At 45.6% G+C, this 14,136-nt stretch overlaps 1 long non-coding RNA gene across 1 annotated transcript; it reads left to right on the plus strand.

Moving 5' to 3' along the window:
• The first annotated feature begins 673 nt into the window (after positions 1-673).
• On the plus strand, positions 674-7,864 carry LOC124236245 (uncharacterized). The gene is made up of 3 exons (XR_006887673.1): positions 674-1,109; positions 4,198-4,342; positions 7,793-7,864. It is a non-coding gene; the product is annotated as an uncharacterized LOC124236245 (long non-coding RNA).
• The last annotated feature ends 6,272 nt before the right edge of the window (positions 7,865-14,136 follow it).

Genomic DNA, 14,136 nt, shown 5'->3' on the forward strand with positions numbered 1-14,136 from the left:
AGACATAAAGAACACAAGGGAAGAGGCAAGTTGTGCATTAACCAAGCGTCCTGTTCAGGTCAGGCTCTCCGCATGAGGCGAGAGGAGCTTGCCTTTAGAAATATGCGAGAAGGCAGCAGGAAGCTATTTAGCTTTGATAAATGTGGGGAGTGTGGTTTGGAGGGCACCTGTCTCCGTCTGAAATGGGAACAGAAAGAATTATGGCCAGAGAGAGGGGCGGGAGAGAGGAGTTGATCCGTTTAAGCAGAGCACGTGGAATGAAGTCATTATCCAACAAACAAACAAAGGGCAGAGTGCTGTTCAGGCTGGAGAGATTACTTGAGGCCCCTACTTAAAAGGACGATTAGGATGAATGGCAAATATGCAGGTCTGGTCATGAATCAAGGCAGTACTTCCTGGGCTTGTCTGTCTGGTGCCTGACTGTGCTCCTGGGATGTGCTTTTCTTGCAGGGCTCCCTCTGTAAAGGTCCTAAGCAAACTGATGGCACATAGAGGTGATAAATAATTATCCACTGAAAGAATGGGCAAATTGTGACCCCTGAATTGTGTTGCTTCTTGCAGAAAGGAAGAGTGGTACAACCTCGAGAAAATGGTCATGCACTTAGCCATTTGAAAACTCTTACCATCCATTTAAGGATGTTCATTCAATAATTTCTTTCTGTTTTAGGTTTTAGTAGCCAACCTTCAAGATGGCCCCCAATGATTCTTTCATGTTGGAATTCACGCCACGTGCAGTCCCCTCCCACACTGAATAGGGCTGACGTGTGTAACCAACAAGATATTGCAGAAACGATGGAGTGTGATGTCCAAGACTATATCATAAAAGACGTTACAGCTTCCACCTTGCTCTCTCTTGGATCCCTTTTCTGGAAGAAGCCAGCTGCCATGTTGTGAGAACACTCAAGCAGCCTTACAAGAGGTCCGCGTGGTGAGGAACTAAGTTTCTTGCCAATAGGCAGCATGAATGGGGCAGTCATACAAGTAAGCCATCTTGGAATCAGATCCTCTGGCCCCAAACAAACCTTCAGAAGACCACAGCATAGTGAGGGACCAGGACCTGGAACCACTTAAGTCGTCCCTGAATTTCTTATCAACAGACACTGTGTGAGGTAATAAATTTTACTGTTTTAAATTGCTAAGTTTGAGGGTAACGTGTTATGCAGTAAGAAATAACTAATGCACTGGAGACATCTTATAATCCCAGAAAGGTAGAGATTTGGGGTGACTTTTTCAGTCTACTCAGAATGTCTTCTCTATCCACAGGTTTCACTCCTCATGAGTGTGTGTCTTTAGAAACTTAGGGTTCACCACGTGGCCAATTCTGTAGTTGTCAGAAAATACCCCTTCTGGATCTGCTTCCTCATGTCCCTCCACTCCACTTTCGCAAAGGTCCATCCCCTCATGTTCAGCTTCCAGGGTTGATTGCCTCATCCAGTTCCACTGTCAGATAGGAAATGGGGCTCCCAACTCTGAGAATGGAGAATGGGAGGAATAATTCTCTCCAAAGTCTCTGCTCAAAGTGGAGAATCAAAAAAATAAAATTCAGGGGCCGGCCTTGGTGGCCTAGTGGTTAAGTTCAGCACACTCCACTTTGGCAGCCCAGGCTCAGTCACCGGGCACGGACCTCCACCACTCGTCAGTGGCCATGCTGTGGCAGCAGCTCACATACCAAAGAATGAGAAAGATTAGCAACAGATGTTAGTTCAGGGCAAATCTTCCTCAGCAAAAAATAAAAATAAAAAATAACACTCAGACATTTCACAGAATGAAGATTGACCGTCTTTTTTTCCAACATGCCTTCAATAAGCTATTACAATTACATGACAAGAGGCTGAGAGGATCCAGGGCCTGAAGCCAAATGCCAGGCTCTAAAGTGGAAATGATTCCACAGTCCTTACTTTTCTCTTCTCTGATGAATGCTTTAGCAGAGTGTTTCTCAAGGATATGAACCCTTAGCTTCTTGGGACAACCAGAGGGGAGGGGAAAAAAAGATTCTATGCACAAAAGAAAGGAATTGCTGTATTCTGTAGCCCTCTCTTGGAGAGCCACAATAGGCATTTATGTCCTGCAAAGCAGTCGTTCAGTAAATAGTTAACCTAGGGTTTCCCAAACATTCCTGAACACAGAATATTCAATCTTGCCGAACATGAAATCTTGCTGAATTTGTGTTCAGCAGAACACTTTGGGAAACACTCTGTAAACACCAAAACGTTGGTTTACTCTCTTTTTCAAATTTCATGACAAAGGCAAATAATGAAGCATCAGATGGGGAGTGCCCCAGCCAGGTAGACAGAGCTGAAGTGTGGAGTGAGAAGACCCAGGTGCGTTATTTTGGAGTTTTGTCCATGTGCTTACTTTTTCCCTTGAAAATGTTTAATACTCACAAAAAATTGTTAAAACATTACAGTTTCCATGTACACTTCACTAGGCTTAAGGATAACATCTAACATAACCATGTTACCAAAAAGTTGCCTTTGGTATAACACTGTTAACTAAATTATCACTCAGAATCCACCAGCTTTTACATGCATTTTTGGAGGGTGTATAGATTTGTGAAATTTTATCATATGCATCCATTTGTGCGACCACCACTACGATTAGGATACAGAATTGTTCCATCCCCACAAAGAAACTCTGTCATGCTCTCCCTTTATAATCAAACCCTCCACCACTCCTAGCCCCTGGCAACTGTCACTATAATTTTGTCATTTTGAAAGTGTTTTATAAATGGAAATACATGTAACTATCGAGGTTGGTTTTTTTTCACTCAGTGTAGTATCCTTGAGATCCATCCAAGTTGTTGTGTGTATCCACAGTTCATTTCTTTTTATTGCTGAATAGCATTCCGTTGTGTGAATTTAACACCATTTTTTAACTCATTCGTCTGCTGAAGGATATCTGGACAGCTTCCAATTTGGGGCAATTACAAATAAAGCTGCTATGAACATTCATGTACAGGTTTTAGTGTGAACACAGTGTTTTCATTTCCCTGGGATAAATATCTAGGATCGATTGCTGAGTTGTATGGTAAATATATACTTGACTTTATAAGAAACTGCCAAACTGTTTTCCAGAGTGGCTGCACCATTTTCATTCCCACCAGGTATATATGAGTGATCTGCTTTCTCTGCTTCCTTGTCAGCACTTGGTATTGTCAGTATTTTTTATTTTAGCCATTCCAACAGATGTATCATAGTATCTCAACACAGTCTTATTTTGCATTTTACTAATGGCCAATGATGTTGAACATATATTCATGTGCCTATTTGCCATCTGTATCTCCATTTGGTGAAATGTCTGTTCAAGTCTTTTGTCCATTTTCCAGTGGGATTATTTTTTTTTCCTTACTGTTGAGTTTAGAGAGTTCTCTACATATTGTGGATACAAGTCCTTTGGTCAGATATGCACCTTAAAAATATTTTCCCCATTCTTTAGCTCGTCTTTTCATCCCTTACCAGAGACTTTCATAAAGCAAAGCTTTTAATTTTGATGAAGTCCAATTTTTCAAATTCTTTTCTTTTATAGATTGTGCTTTTGGTGTCATGTCTAAGATCTCTTTGCCTTAGTCTAGGTCACAAAGATTTTCTTCTAAAAGTTTTAGTTTTACATTTTACATTTAGATCTATGATCCATTTTGAGTTAACTTTTGTACAAGGTATGAAGTTTAGATCAAGGTTCATTTTTTTGCCTAAAGGGGTCCAATGGTTCCAACAACATTTATTAAAAAGACTATCCTTCCTCCATTTTGCACCTTTGTCGAAAATCAGTTGGCCACACTTAAGTGGGTCTATTTCTGGACTTTATTATGTTCAATTAATCTATGTGTCTGTCCCTCCTGCAATACCACACTGCCTTGGTGACCATATTTGTATATTAAATCTTAACATCGACAGAGCCTGGTTTGAATCCCAAATCCTTCACTTACTGTGATGGTAGGCAGATTAGTGCACCCCAAAAGATGTCCATGTTCTGATCCCCATAAGCTGTGACTATGTTACCTTGTATGGCAAATAAGACTTTGAAGATGTGATTAAGGTAAAGGACGTTGAGATGGGGAGATTATCCTGGATTATCTTGGTGGGCCCAATCTAATCACACGAGTCCTGAAAGCAGAGAACCATTCCCAGCTGTGGTTAGAGAAAGAGATGTGAGGACCAGAAGGAGGGTCAGCGAGATGCCATGTTTCTGGCTTTGCAGATGGAGGAAAGGGACCAGGAAAGCAGGCGGCCTCTAGAAGTTGCAAAAGGCAAGGAAGCAGATTCACCCCGGGGCCTCCAGAAGGAATGCAGCCCTTCCAATACCTTGATTTTAGACCTGTATTGGACCTCTGACCTACATAAAGGTAAAACCATAAATTTGTGTTGTTTTAAGCCACCAAGTTTGTGGTAATTTTTTACAGTGGCAAATGGAATTCTAAAACTCTTACTAAATGTGACCTTGGCCACATCACAGAATGCCTCTTCATCTCACTTTCTTCACCCAGCAAATGGAGATAATGAAGTCCCAAACTTAGCACTGTTGTGCGAATTAGAAATGCAATGTGCAAATGGTAGGCACATGGTAGGCACTTAGTATATGACAGGTCACTTCCCCTGTTTCTGAAAAAAAAAAAATGAAACCATACAAAAGAAGAGATAGTTCTAAGAATAGGAGCTAAATTAAAGTGGAAAGGCATAGTTTAGCTTAAGCGTCCATTCCTCACTTTCTGAGCATCAGTTTCCTCATCTATCAAATGAGGATAATTATACAGTGAAAACTCTGGTTACTGACTCACACCCACCCAGCCCACCCAATTAACTCACACCCTCAGGTGCACCGTGATGACTGAAGTGGCATTCCAAACATTCTCGGCAGCTCTTAGGGTTCTATCTGCTCCCTCCAGCCAAGTCTCTACTTGGACTGATGTATTGATTAACCTCCAACTGTAGGTCTCAAGGTCTCAATTATACTGGATGAGAGGGCTCCTACTCTAGTGTGCACTACCCAAGAGCGTTACAAAACCCTATCCAATGGTCGGTAGTTAAATTTACTGTCCCTAGTCAGCCAGGACAGGAATTCCAGCTTCCCTGCTGCCAGGGCACTTGTAGCTCCTCCGAGCACGGGCACCCCCAGACAGGAGGAAGACCATGCTCAAGTCACTCAGGGCCCAGCTGAGCACCACAGCTGCAGGGGAACATGCAGGGCTCCTTTCCCTCGTGGATGAGGGGCAGACGCCCATTCATGGAGACATGAAGTGCCAGTCCTAATGCTCCTTCCTCCCTGGACCCTTCTTTCTTCCTCTTTCCCACTGGCTGTGACCTTGGCCTTGCCAGAGGGGTCACGTCATGCAAGAGAGTCAACTTATTAAGTGAGCACATGCTTACTTTGAAAGAAGTGGTGCCCATCACCCATACGAAGAGATCATTTAAGATGTCATCAGCCCACAGGCACGCCTACGCCTCAGAACAGGGCTGTGCAGCGTGCTCCCTAAGATTCTCACCTTTGCCCATCTTTGTTTCAAACGTGTGTGTAATAACCACCCAGACGAGGGGACACAATTTGGACCCCATTGTGTTTACAGTGTTTGTTTCTGCAGGGCAGGACCACGTGGCTTTTAATTCTTCTCTACACCTTTATGCTCCAGTTTTCTGCAATAAGAATGTCTTGTTTTATGGAGGAAAAAAAGAGATAAAAATTATTTTTCCTTAAAAGGAGTTCTGATTTAAATAAATATTTTCCGGAAGTCCATTTGTGAAGTGTAAAACCTACTGGGCATGTCAGAAGCCCCCTGACTCAGGCTGCACTTTGGGGAGATGGAGATCTGGTTTGCAGGAATCCCTGCAGGCAGGTGAATACATGCTTTCGGCCCTGACGTTGTCCTCTCACTGCGATGACAAATGACTGGGGAGATACCAAGCATAGGCCCTCGAATAGACAGCCAGCAATCAAATCTCCACCCCACCACTTTCTAGCTGTGGGACTTTGGGCTGTGGCACTTCACCTCTCTGTGCCTCAGTTTCCTTTTTTGTAAAAAAGTTTAATAACCACATTGCCTCATATACACACATTTATGTGAGCACGTAAGCTGCTTAACACTATGCCTAAGACGTAATAAGTGACCAATAAAATTGGGCTATTTTTCCTATTTGCCTTCAAGTCCCTGTGTTTGGTGCTCATCTCCATTAACTCCAACATTGCGTTCTGAGGAACACAGATAAACAGAAGATAACAGATGTGTTTTTACCTCTTCTATATATTCTATGTGCCAAGAGAGTCCCTTGTCCCCCACTGGTCCTAATTGGGTTGACGCTCATACAGGAAGGTCTCTGTGCATGTATAATCAAGCAGGAGTCTAAAACCAGCGCTCCTCAGGAAAATAGAGAACAGCTGCAAAAGAGAACTGTTGTTAACATGTGTAAACCAAATGCAGCAGCCAGCCTCCAGGGTGGCCCCCAGTGATTTTCACTTCTTGGTACTCACACCATGTGTGCTCCCCTCACATACTGAATAGAGATGGCCTGTGTCACCATTAGGACATTGCAGAAATGATGGAGTGTGACTTTTGAAGCTGGGTCATAAAAGACATGTGGCTTCACGTTACCCTCTCTTGGGTCAGCCAGCTGCCAAGTCATAGGGATACTCAAGCAACTCCACAGGGAGGCCCAGACGGTCAAGAACTGAGGCCTCCAGCCAGGCCAAATTGACTAGGCATGTGAGTGAGCTATCTTGGAACAGAATCATCTAGTCCTCATCAAATCTTCGGATGACTGTAGCCTCAGCCAAGATTTTGACTATGACCTTGTCTTAGCCCATTGGAGCTGCTATAACAAAAACGCTGTAAACTAGGGGGCTTATAAACAAAGAAATTTACTTCTCACAGTTCTGGAGCCTGGGAAGTCCAAGATCAAGGTGCTGGCAGATTTGATGTCTGATGAGAGCCTTCTTCCTGGTTCATAGGCAGCCATCTTGTTGCCGTGTCCTCAGATGGCAGAAGGGGTGATGATGCTCTCTGGGCCCCCCTATATAAGGGCACTAACCCCATTCATGAGGACTCCACTTTTGTGACCTAATCACATCTCCAAGGCCCCACCTCCAAATGCCATCACATTGGGCATGAGGATTTAATATACGAATTTTGAGGGGACACAAACATTCAGTTTATAACAAACCTCTTTTGAGACTCTATGGTGCTGAGTCAGAATTATACAGCTAAGCTGCTCCTGAATTCCTGACCCACAGAAACTGTGAGAGATAATATTTGTCTTTTTAAGCTGCTAAATTTTGAGGTAATCTGTTACACAGCAATAATAACTAATACACCAAGGCTGAGTTACCAAAGAACCCATTAATAAAGTTGTCAGAGATGGGAGACCGGTGACTACAAGAACACAACGTATCCCCCAGCCCTCACTCCGTGCCGACCTCTTCGTTACAGGAAGTGGCTGAACTCATTACACAAAATACCAATATTGAATCTAAAGTTTGAGTATCACAGACATGCTTGGGTACCTGCTTTTTATGATCCCCTAGTGGTCAGATCCCAAAACGTACAATAACATGAGTTTGCATCAGCTGCCTTGGGCCCAGAGTGGGGTCTCTGAAGTGCTGAGGGGCGGAGGAGGGAGGCAACAGGAGCAGCCACGTGCATTGGCACTCTCCTCACCAGTGGAAAATGCCTGGAGTTTCCCCTACTGCTCTCAGCCAGAACATTTGGCCTTTAAGGCCTCCCATCCCTCAGGAAGAATCCAGACTGTAAAAAAAGCCACATGAAACTCTCCCCTTGTCCAAACATTGCTGGTTCCCTCTTGCCTAGTTCTGTTTCAGGTCTGTGAACAAAGGTGCACATTGGCAGCCAGGATGGAAAGCTAAGCCCTTGTGAGAACTCGGATAACCCGAAGTCCTGATAAAGGTGGGTTGTGTGTGAAGAAAATACACCCAGCAATAAAACACGTGGTTGGTATAAGGAAATTGGGACAGAAATGTATTTGGCAATGATTACTCCGTATAACCTGGGACAATTCAGTGCTGTGAACAAGCATGCTCTCCAACATTTGTTTTTAATGTTTATGCTTTGTGAATGTGGGCAGAGATGGAAGCAGCACAAGAGGAAGCAAGAGAACTCGGTTCCAACCGTGGCGTAGAGATGGGATCGCAAGCACGGGCTGGCCTTGGGCAGCTGGGCTGGAGATGGGGAGAAACTACACCGCTGACCGGGGGCTGGGAGAGGCCAAGTCCCTCCGTTACCAGGCATCGTATTTCATCCCACTGGGGAATGTGAAAAGATAATCCCCCAACGCATGGGTGAGTGCCGACCTCATCCCTTGAGAAGGATTGCGGGCATCAGGACCCACTGGCGCTTCATGGAGGAATGCCAGGCAGCCTCACGGAGAGGAAAGAACCCAGGATGGGGAGTGTATGGCTTTGGACAAGTCTTTTAACTTCTCTATGCTTTCATCTGTAAAATGGGTACAATGATCCTAGTAAGTTCCTGTATATTGAGCATCACCTATGTACCAGGCAGTAGGCTGACTACAGTTTATCCAACCCTCAAAGTCCTAAGAGCTAATGAGAAAGTTAAACCACTTGCCCTGGATCCAACTGCCAGCCAATAGTCAAGCGGGGATTTGGCCCCAAGTCTCTCTAACTCCAAAACATACGCTTGCTAACCACTAAGGTACACGACCTCCTAACCCCCTCACAGGGGTCAAGTTGGGTAATGCAAGTTAAACTCCTGTGTCAACCATAAAGCGGGAATCAGATACCAGGGCTGGCTGTTATTATTCTTATTACTGTTAATAGCTAAGGGAATTATAGAGGCTAAGGTCGTAGCTTCTAACAAACGACAGTTCAAAGCAGACCAGTGCTGGATAAACGTTTGTAATAGACACACGAGAGGGGGAAAAGTAAACAAAAATATTGACAGATGAGTGAAAGCTAAAGAGAAATAAAAGGGACTAATGTTAAACAAAAAGAGACAGCTGGCACCTCCATTCGTTTAGGTCCTGTTTACCCATCTGCTGAGATCTCAGCCCCTCTTGCTGGTCCCTAAGAGATCAAAGACTCACAAGTGAGTGTTGGCGAATTGTATACACATATGTAAGCCTCCAATAGGGACAAAACCTCGATCAATGTTTTCTCTGAACACCATTTCTCACCAAGGTACAGGACCTGGGTTAAACTCAGAAGCTATTATCCTTCGACAGGACCCAGGTCAATGAATCTACTTAGCTCTCTTTAAGGCTTTAGGTCAAGGCTGGCCTCTGTGTTGGAATTCAAGCATTGTCCTAGTGGCCAAGTGCACTTAGAGAGGCAGCCAAGAGTGAAGACAGAGCTGAGACAAAGACCAGAAATGGAGCCGGAGTAATGGGTTTACCACATTGAGCTTTCTGTTCTGGGAAAATTTATCCTCTGGGTTGGTGATAGGGATCCTCTTAAAAGGCAGTCGGATTTTGGCCCCAGAACCTCCGCAGAGCCCAGACTCTTCCTAAAAGAGGAAACACAGACGGCCTTCTTCCAGAAATTCTGCCCCCGACTCAAGTGCTGGAAATGTACTGCCCAGCCCACTCGGTGGAGCGGAGAATTTCAGTAAAATGGAATTCTGAAATAGTCGAATCTTGGAATGCTGGCCTCTTAGAATCTTTGAATTCCGTCAATTCCTCCAGGGCATGGATCATTTCTTACTCATATTTGCTCCCTCAGTGCCCAGCACAGTCTGCACAGTGGAGATAATGACATTCTTTTGTAGCCCTAATGTATTCAGGGGCCTCCCTGGCCCAGTCTTTGCAGAGTCATGTTCAAATAAGTGAAGTCCAGCCTCTAAGAGAAAATCTTTAAAGAACTCTTCTTTTTATTTGCGTTTCTCATGAAAAGTGAAAAAGGAGCCAGTTAATAAACCCCCAAGTACTCCTGCCTCTTCACCCCAGTTTTCTCACACCCAGCAGCCTCCCTGGGCAACATCTTGTCAGCTCCCTCCACCCCTAACCGCAAGGATATTTTCCTCTCGCCTTCCTGCATCCTCATGCCCAGCCCTTTATACCATATTTCAACTCAGCCTCTCCAGCTAAGCCCTTCTGCCTCTCTTCTCTGGCCATCTCCCTCTCTATCTTTTCCCAAGATTATATGTGACAAAAGCTCTGAGAACTGGGATGGCAATCACGGAGCACATCTCAGATGGGAAAGGGGAAGGAAATGTAAGGGAGGCAAATCAGGGTAGTCAAAGGCAACATTTTTCAGGAAAGGCGAGGCAGGAAACACTCGTCTCCACCATAGTTTGATGAAAGACCATCCTGGGTGGGTTGATAAACAGGAGGATAAATAGAAATTCAGAGTCTGCAAGGACCCGGAGCCCACCTCATTCTCTCCCAACCCCCCAGCAGCATCAGAAATGTTCTCTGCATTAGCCAGAGTTTATCCAGCTTCCATGGGAACCACTCCAGGATTCAGGAACACCCAGGGAGTGCTAGAACCTAGAGGAGGCACATTCCCTCCTGAGCCCTAAATTATGAAGGCTCATGAGGCTCAGTCTGCAGCAGGAGACCGCTAGCAAAGCTAAACCCACAATCTGCTCCAAACGGACAGGACCGGCCACGGCTACCTCTCCCCTACAGAAAATTCCTGAAGAAATGGGTAGGGAAGACCAAAAAGCAAATGAGGAAAAGGAAGAAAGAGCAGGAGAAGGTGGGTACAATGCTGCCTCTGCCTGGGCCTGGGGCCTCGGCCAGTGGAGGCATTGGCTCAAGTCACAGCTTATCTGGGAGATGGAGCATCCAGGGCTCCAGGCCCAGCGTGACCTCCAGTCCAGAGACTGCAGACTTCAGTTCCTTCACCACCTTGCTCTCACCATTAAAGGCAAAGGTAGTTTTGAATGATTATTCTATTTTCCTTCTTCCTCAAGACCTCGTCTGTGCTTACCAAAGTCTCCTGAAGGGGAGTGGCTTCATTTAAGGTGTGCAGGGGTCCCCATTAGACTTGCCACGGGAGGCCATTTTTTAGTAAGTGCACAACCACCACCATATTGTCCTCTTGTCCCCGAAGGGAGGAATCTGGCATCACCTCCCAGCTCCGTACGCACCCTCTCGCTGCTCACGGGCAAAGGCTCACAGGTGCACGTCTAGAGGTCACAGATAGAAAAATCCACCTTCTCCGCGACCCTGGGGGCTGCCTGGGTCTGGCTGTAGGAGGCGGAGACTGGCATATGTTGGAGCGGGGGAGTGAACGGTACGTTGGAGCATTTTTGGAACTCTGACTGTTCTCTTCCCTTATTGTGCTGCCGGGCGGCCACCCACGAGTACCAGCTGCTGTCATGGAGACGCTTCCGAAACAGCTGGAACCGGCTGCTCAGAATGGGAGCTGCTGAGAGAGAACGGGACTGCGCACGAGATGTGGGTGGGGGTTGTTCCAAAGGAAACAGTGAGAACAAGTGATAAGGACCGCTTTGGGAAGGGCGACGGTTATGAATTAAAAAATAGAGCCTTTCTCTTTGGGTCGAAGGTCAGAGGAGTCTAATATGGTTTTTGATATGAGAATGAGAACCGAGGATTTACCATCCTCTAGAAAATAGGATGATTTATGTACCTGCTGTGTGGTGATCCCTGTGCTGTGTGCTGTGGACCATGGACTACTCAAAGGTGAACTAGGCACATCTGAGGGGCTGTTCAGTGCAAGCTCTCATCAGACAGAGCCCAGTTAAATGCCAGCTCCTCCATTCACTGGCTGTGTGTCTTTTGGTATGTTACCGAACCTCTCTGTGCCTCAATTTCTTCATCTTAGAAATAATGCCTTTCTCATAGGTTGTGGGGATTCAGTAAGATAGTACATTGTAAGGAGCATAGCATAGCACATCATCAGTGTTTAAAAATTAGATGTGACTAATTTTAGTAAATTAATTTTTAATAAGGTCCAAGGTAAACTCTGGTTAGTGCTCCCCTGGGAGAAATTCAAAAGAAGGAGAGAGTGTCTGAGTGTGAGATAAGCAGGGAGGTGTCCAGAACGAGGAGACACAGGCAAGATCTCCAACACCTGTTCCACTATAGGGTACTGATGGGGAAGGTAAGCTCATCATGAATTTTCACACTCTTTCCAATCAAAAGGCTTGGAAGGATGAGAGAAATGTCTGCAGACAAAAATTTCTCAAAGGAAGAGGTCATTTTAAGAGGCAAAAATAATAGTTAATCATGATCAATTATTAATTCTCACGTGTCATGGAATCTAAGACACACCAATATTTCATGTACCACCAAGAAAAAACAAAAGCCACGAACTGAACAATGACACAGTGTTCCTCAACAGCAATTGTAAGATGCATCTGATCGCAGATATGTTAAAAGGTGAAAAAAAAGTGCATTTGAGAATCAGTGAAGTATGATATTTGCCATAATCTATAATAACGATGATGCATTTTTAAAGCATTTCTTCTTTGCATCCCCAAAATTAAATAGGTATAATAGAATCCATTTGACAGATGAGGAAACTGAGGCACAGAGCAGTGAAGTAATTTGCCTAAGGTCCTGTAACGAGTGAGTACTGGAACTGGCTGACTCAGAGCTGCCTGACAAAAAGTCCAAGGGCTTACCCACCATGCTATTCGAGAAAGACCCAAACCCCAGAGCAGCTGCGTCAAAGGGACAGGGAGAAGTGCTGTGGACGAAGTCAGACCCTAGAGAGCCCTGAATGCAGGGTGACTGGCCATCCACTCCAGGGTCATCTACTGAGCCCTGCTGAATGGCAGGCACTGCGCTGAGCCCTGGGGGGAGGGTGGCACCCAGTAACAGACGACTGGGGCCCCGCCCCACAGCCAAGCAAGGAATGGGCAGCCAACGGACCATTAGGAGGGATACATGCCAGGCTGAGGGTGTGCATGGGGCACATACAGGAGGAAACTTTGACCCAGTGCTGAGGGATCAGAGAAGGCTTCCCAGAGGAAGTGACTTTTCACGACAACTCAAAGAACGAGTCAGAAGAGGAGAAAGGTATGGCACCAGTGGTGCTTAGCAAGCATCACATGTGCCTCTCTACATTACCCAGCCTCCCTTGAAGTTAGGCTGGAGCCACATGACCAACTCTGGTCAACAGAGGGTGAGACAAAGTGACCTGTGACATGTCCAGGCTGGGTCAGTTTCCTTTGCACCAGTGACCCTGGAGGCCACTTCTCCAGATGGAGAAGGACCACTCGACCCACACTGCACCTCACAGAAGAGAGACATAAACTTGAATGCATGTGTCTGAAATTCGGGGGTTAATTTATTGTCACCACATAGCATAACCGATCCTGACTAATCCAACAGGAAAGACTGTTCCATGCAAGGAAAACAGAAGGCGCAAAGGCAAGGGAACTTGGAGGAACTGCATACTTCCTCTGACGGGAGCAAGAGCACCAGGGGCTGGAGGCCTGAGATGAAGCTGGGGAGGTGAGGGCGCCTCCCAGTCTCCCGCAGGTCCTGTCGGAAGTTTGGGCTGCTGTGTCTCAGAGAATGAATTAGAAGCGGAGACAGAGCAGGTGACAGGTGCTGGAGACTCCAAGTTCTGAGAGTGGCCATGAGCACAAATATGAAGAAACAGATGTGAGCAATACCAAGACACGGAATCCATGCGGGTGACAAGTGAGATTGCTGGGTCCAAGTTGCCCCCGAGGTCTTGAGCTTGAGACACTGGGATGATGGTGATGTGCTCAACACAAATGGAAAATCTAAAGAGAAACTGATTTATGAGGGATGCTGATGAGTCTGACTTGGAACACACTGAGGCTGAGGTTCTAAAGGAGCCTTGTCCCAGGAATCCATACAGCGGGTGTTGGCGGGGCGGAATCCAGGGCTAGCCTCTGCTTACTCCCCGCTGCCATTCCTTCCTGCTCCTCTCGGTTCACAACAGGTTTAGCTAGATGTACTCTCTAGGTTAAGGTTTTTTTATTATATCCTGAGTTTTCATAAACGCTTTATAAAGACCAATTAATTGCACTAATTTATCTGTCGGCTTTTTCTGGAAAGAAGCTTCTAAGACAATTAGATGATTGTCGTTAAGCCTGTGAACAGGTTCCTGAGAGCCGTCTGCCAGGAGATGGTGTGTTTTCCTTGGTGGCTACCACTCAGGCGGCCGTGGGAAAATACAAAGAAACAGGTATAGAGGTGATGGGGAAGGGAAGGAGCCCTGGCAGGTCTCAAA

This window comes from Equus quagga, chromosome 1 (assembly GCF_021613505.1).
Source record: "Equus quagga isolate Etosha38 chromosome 1, UCLA_HA_Equagga_1.0, whole genome shotgun sequence".
Classification (NCBI taxonomy): Eukaryota; Metazoa; Chordata; class Mammalia; order Perissodactyla; family Equidae; genus Equus; species Equus quagga.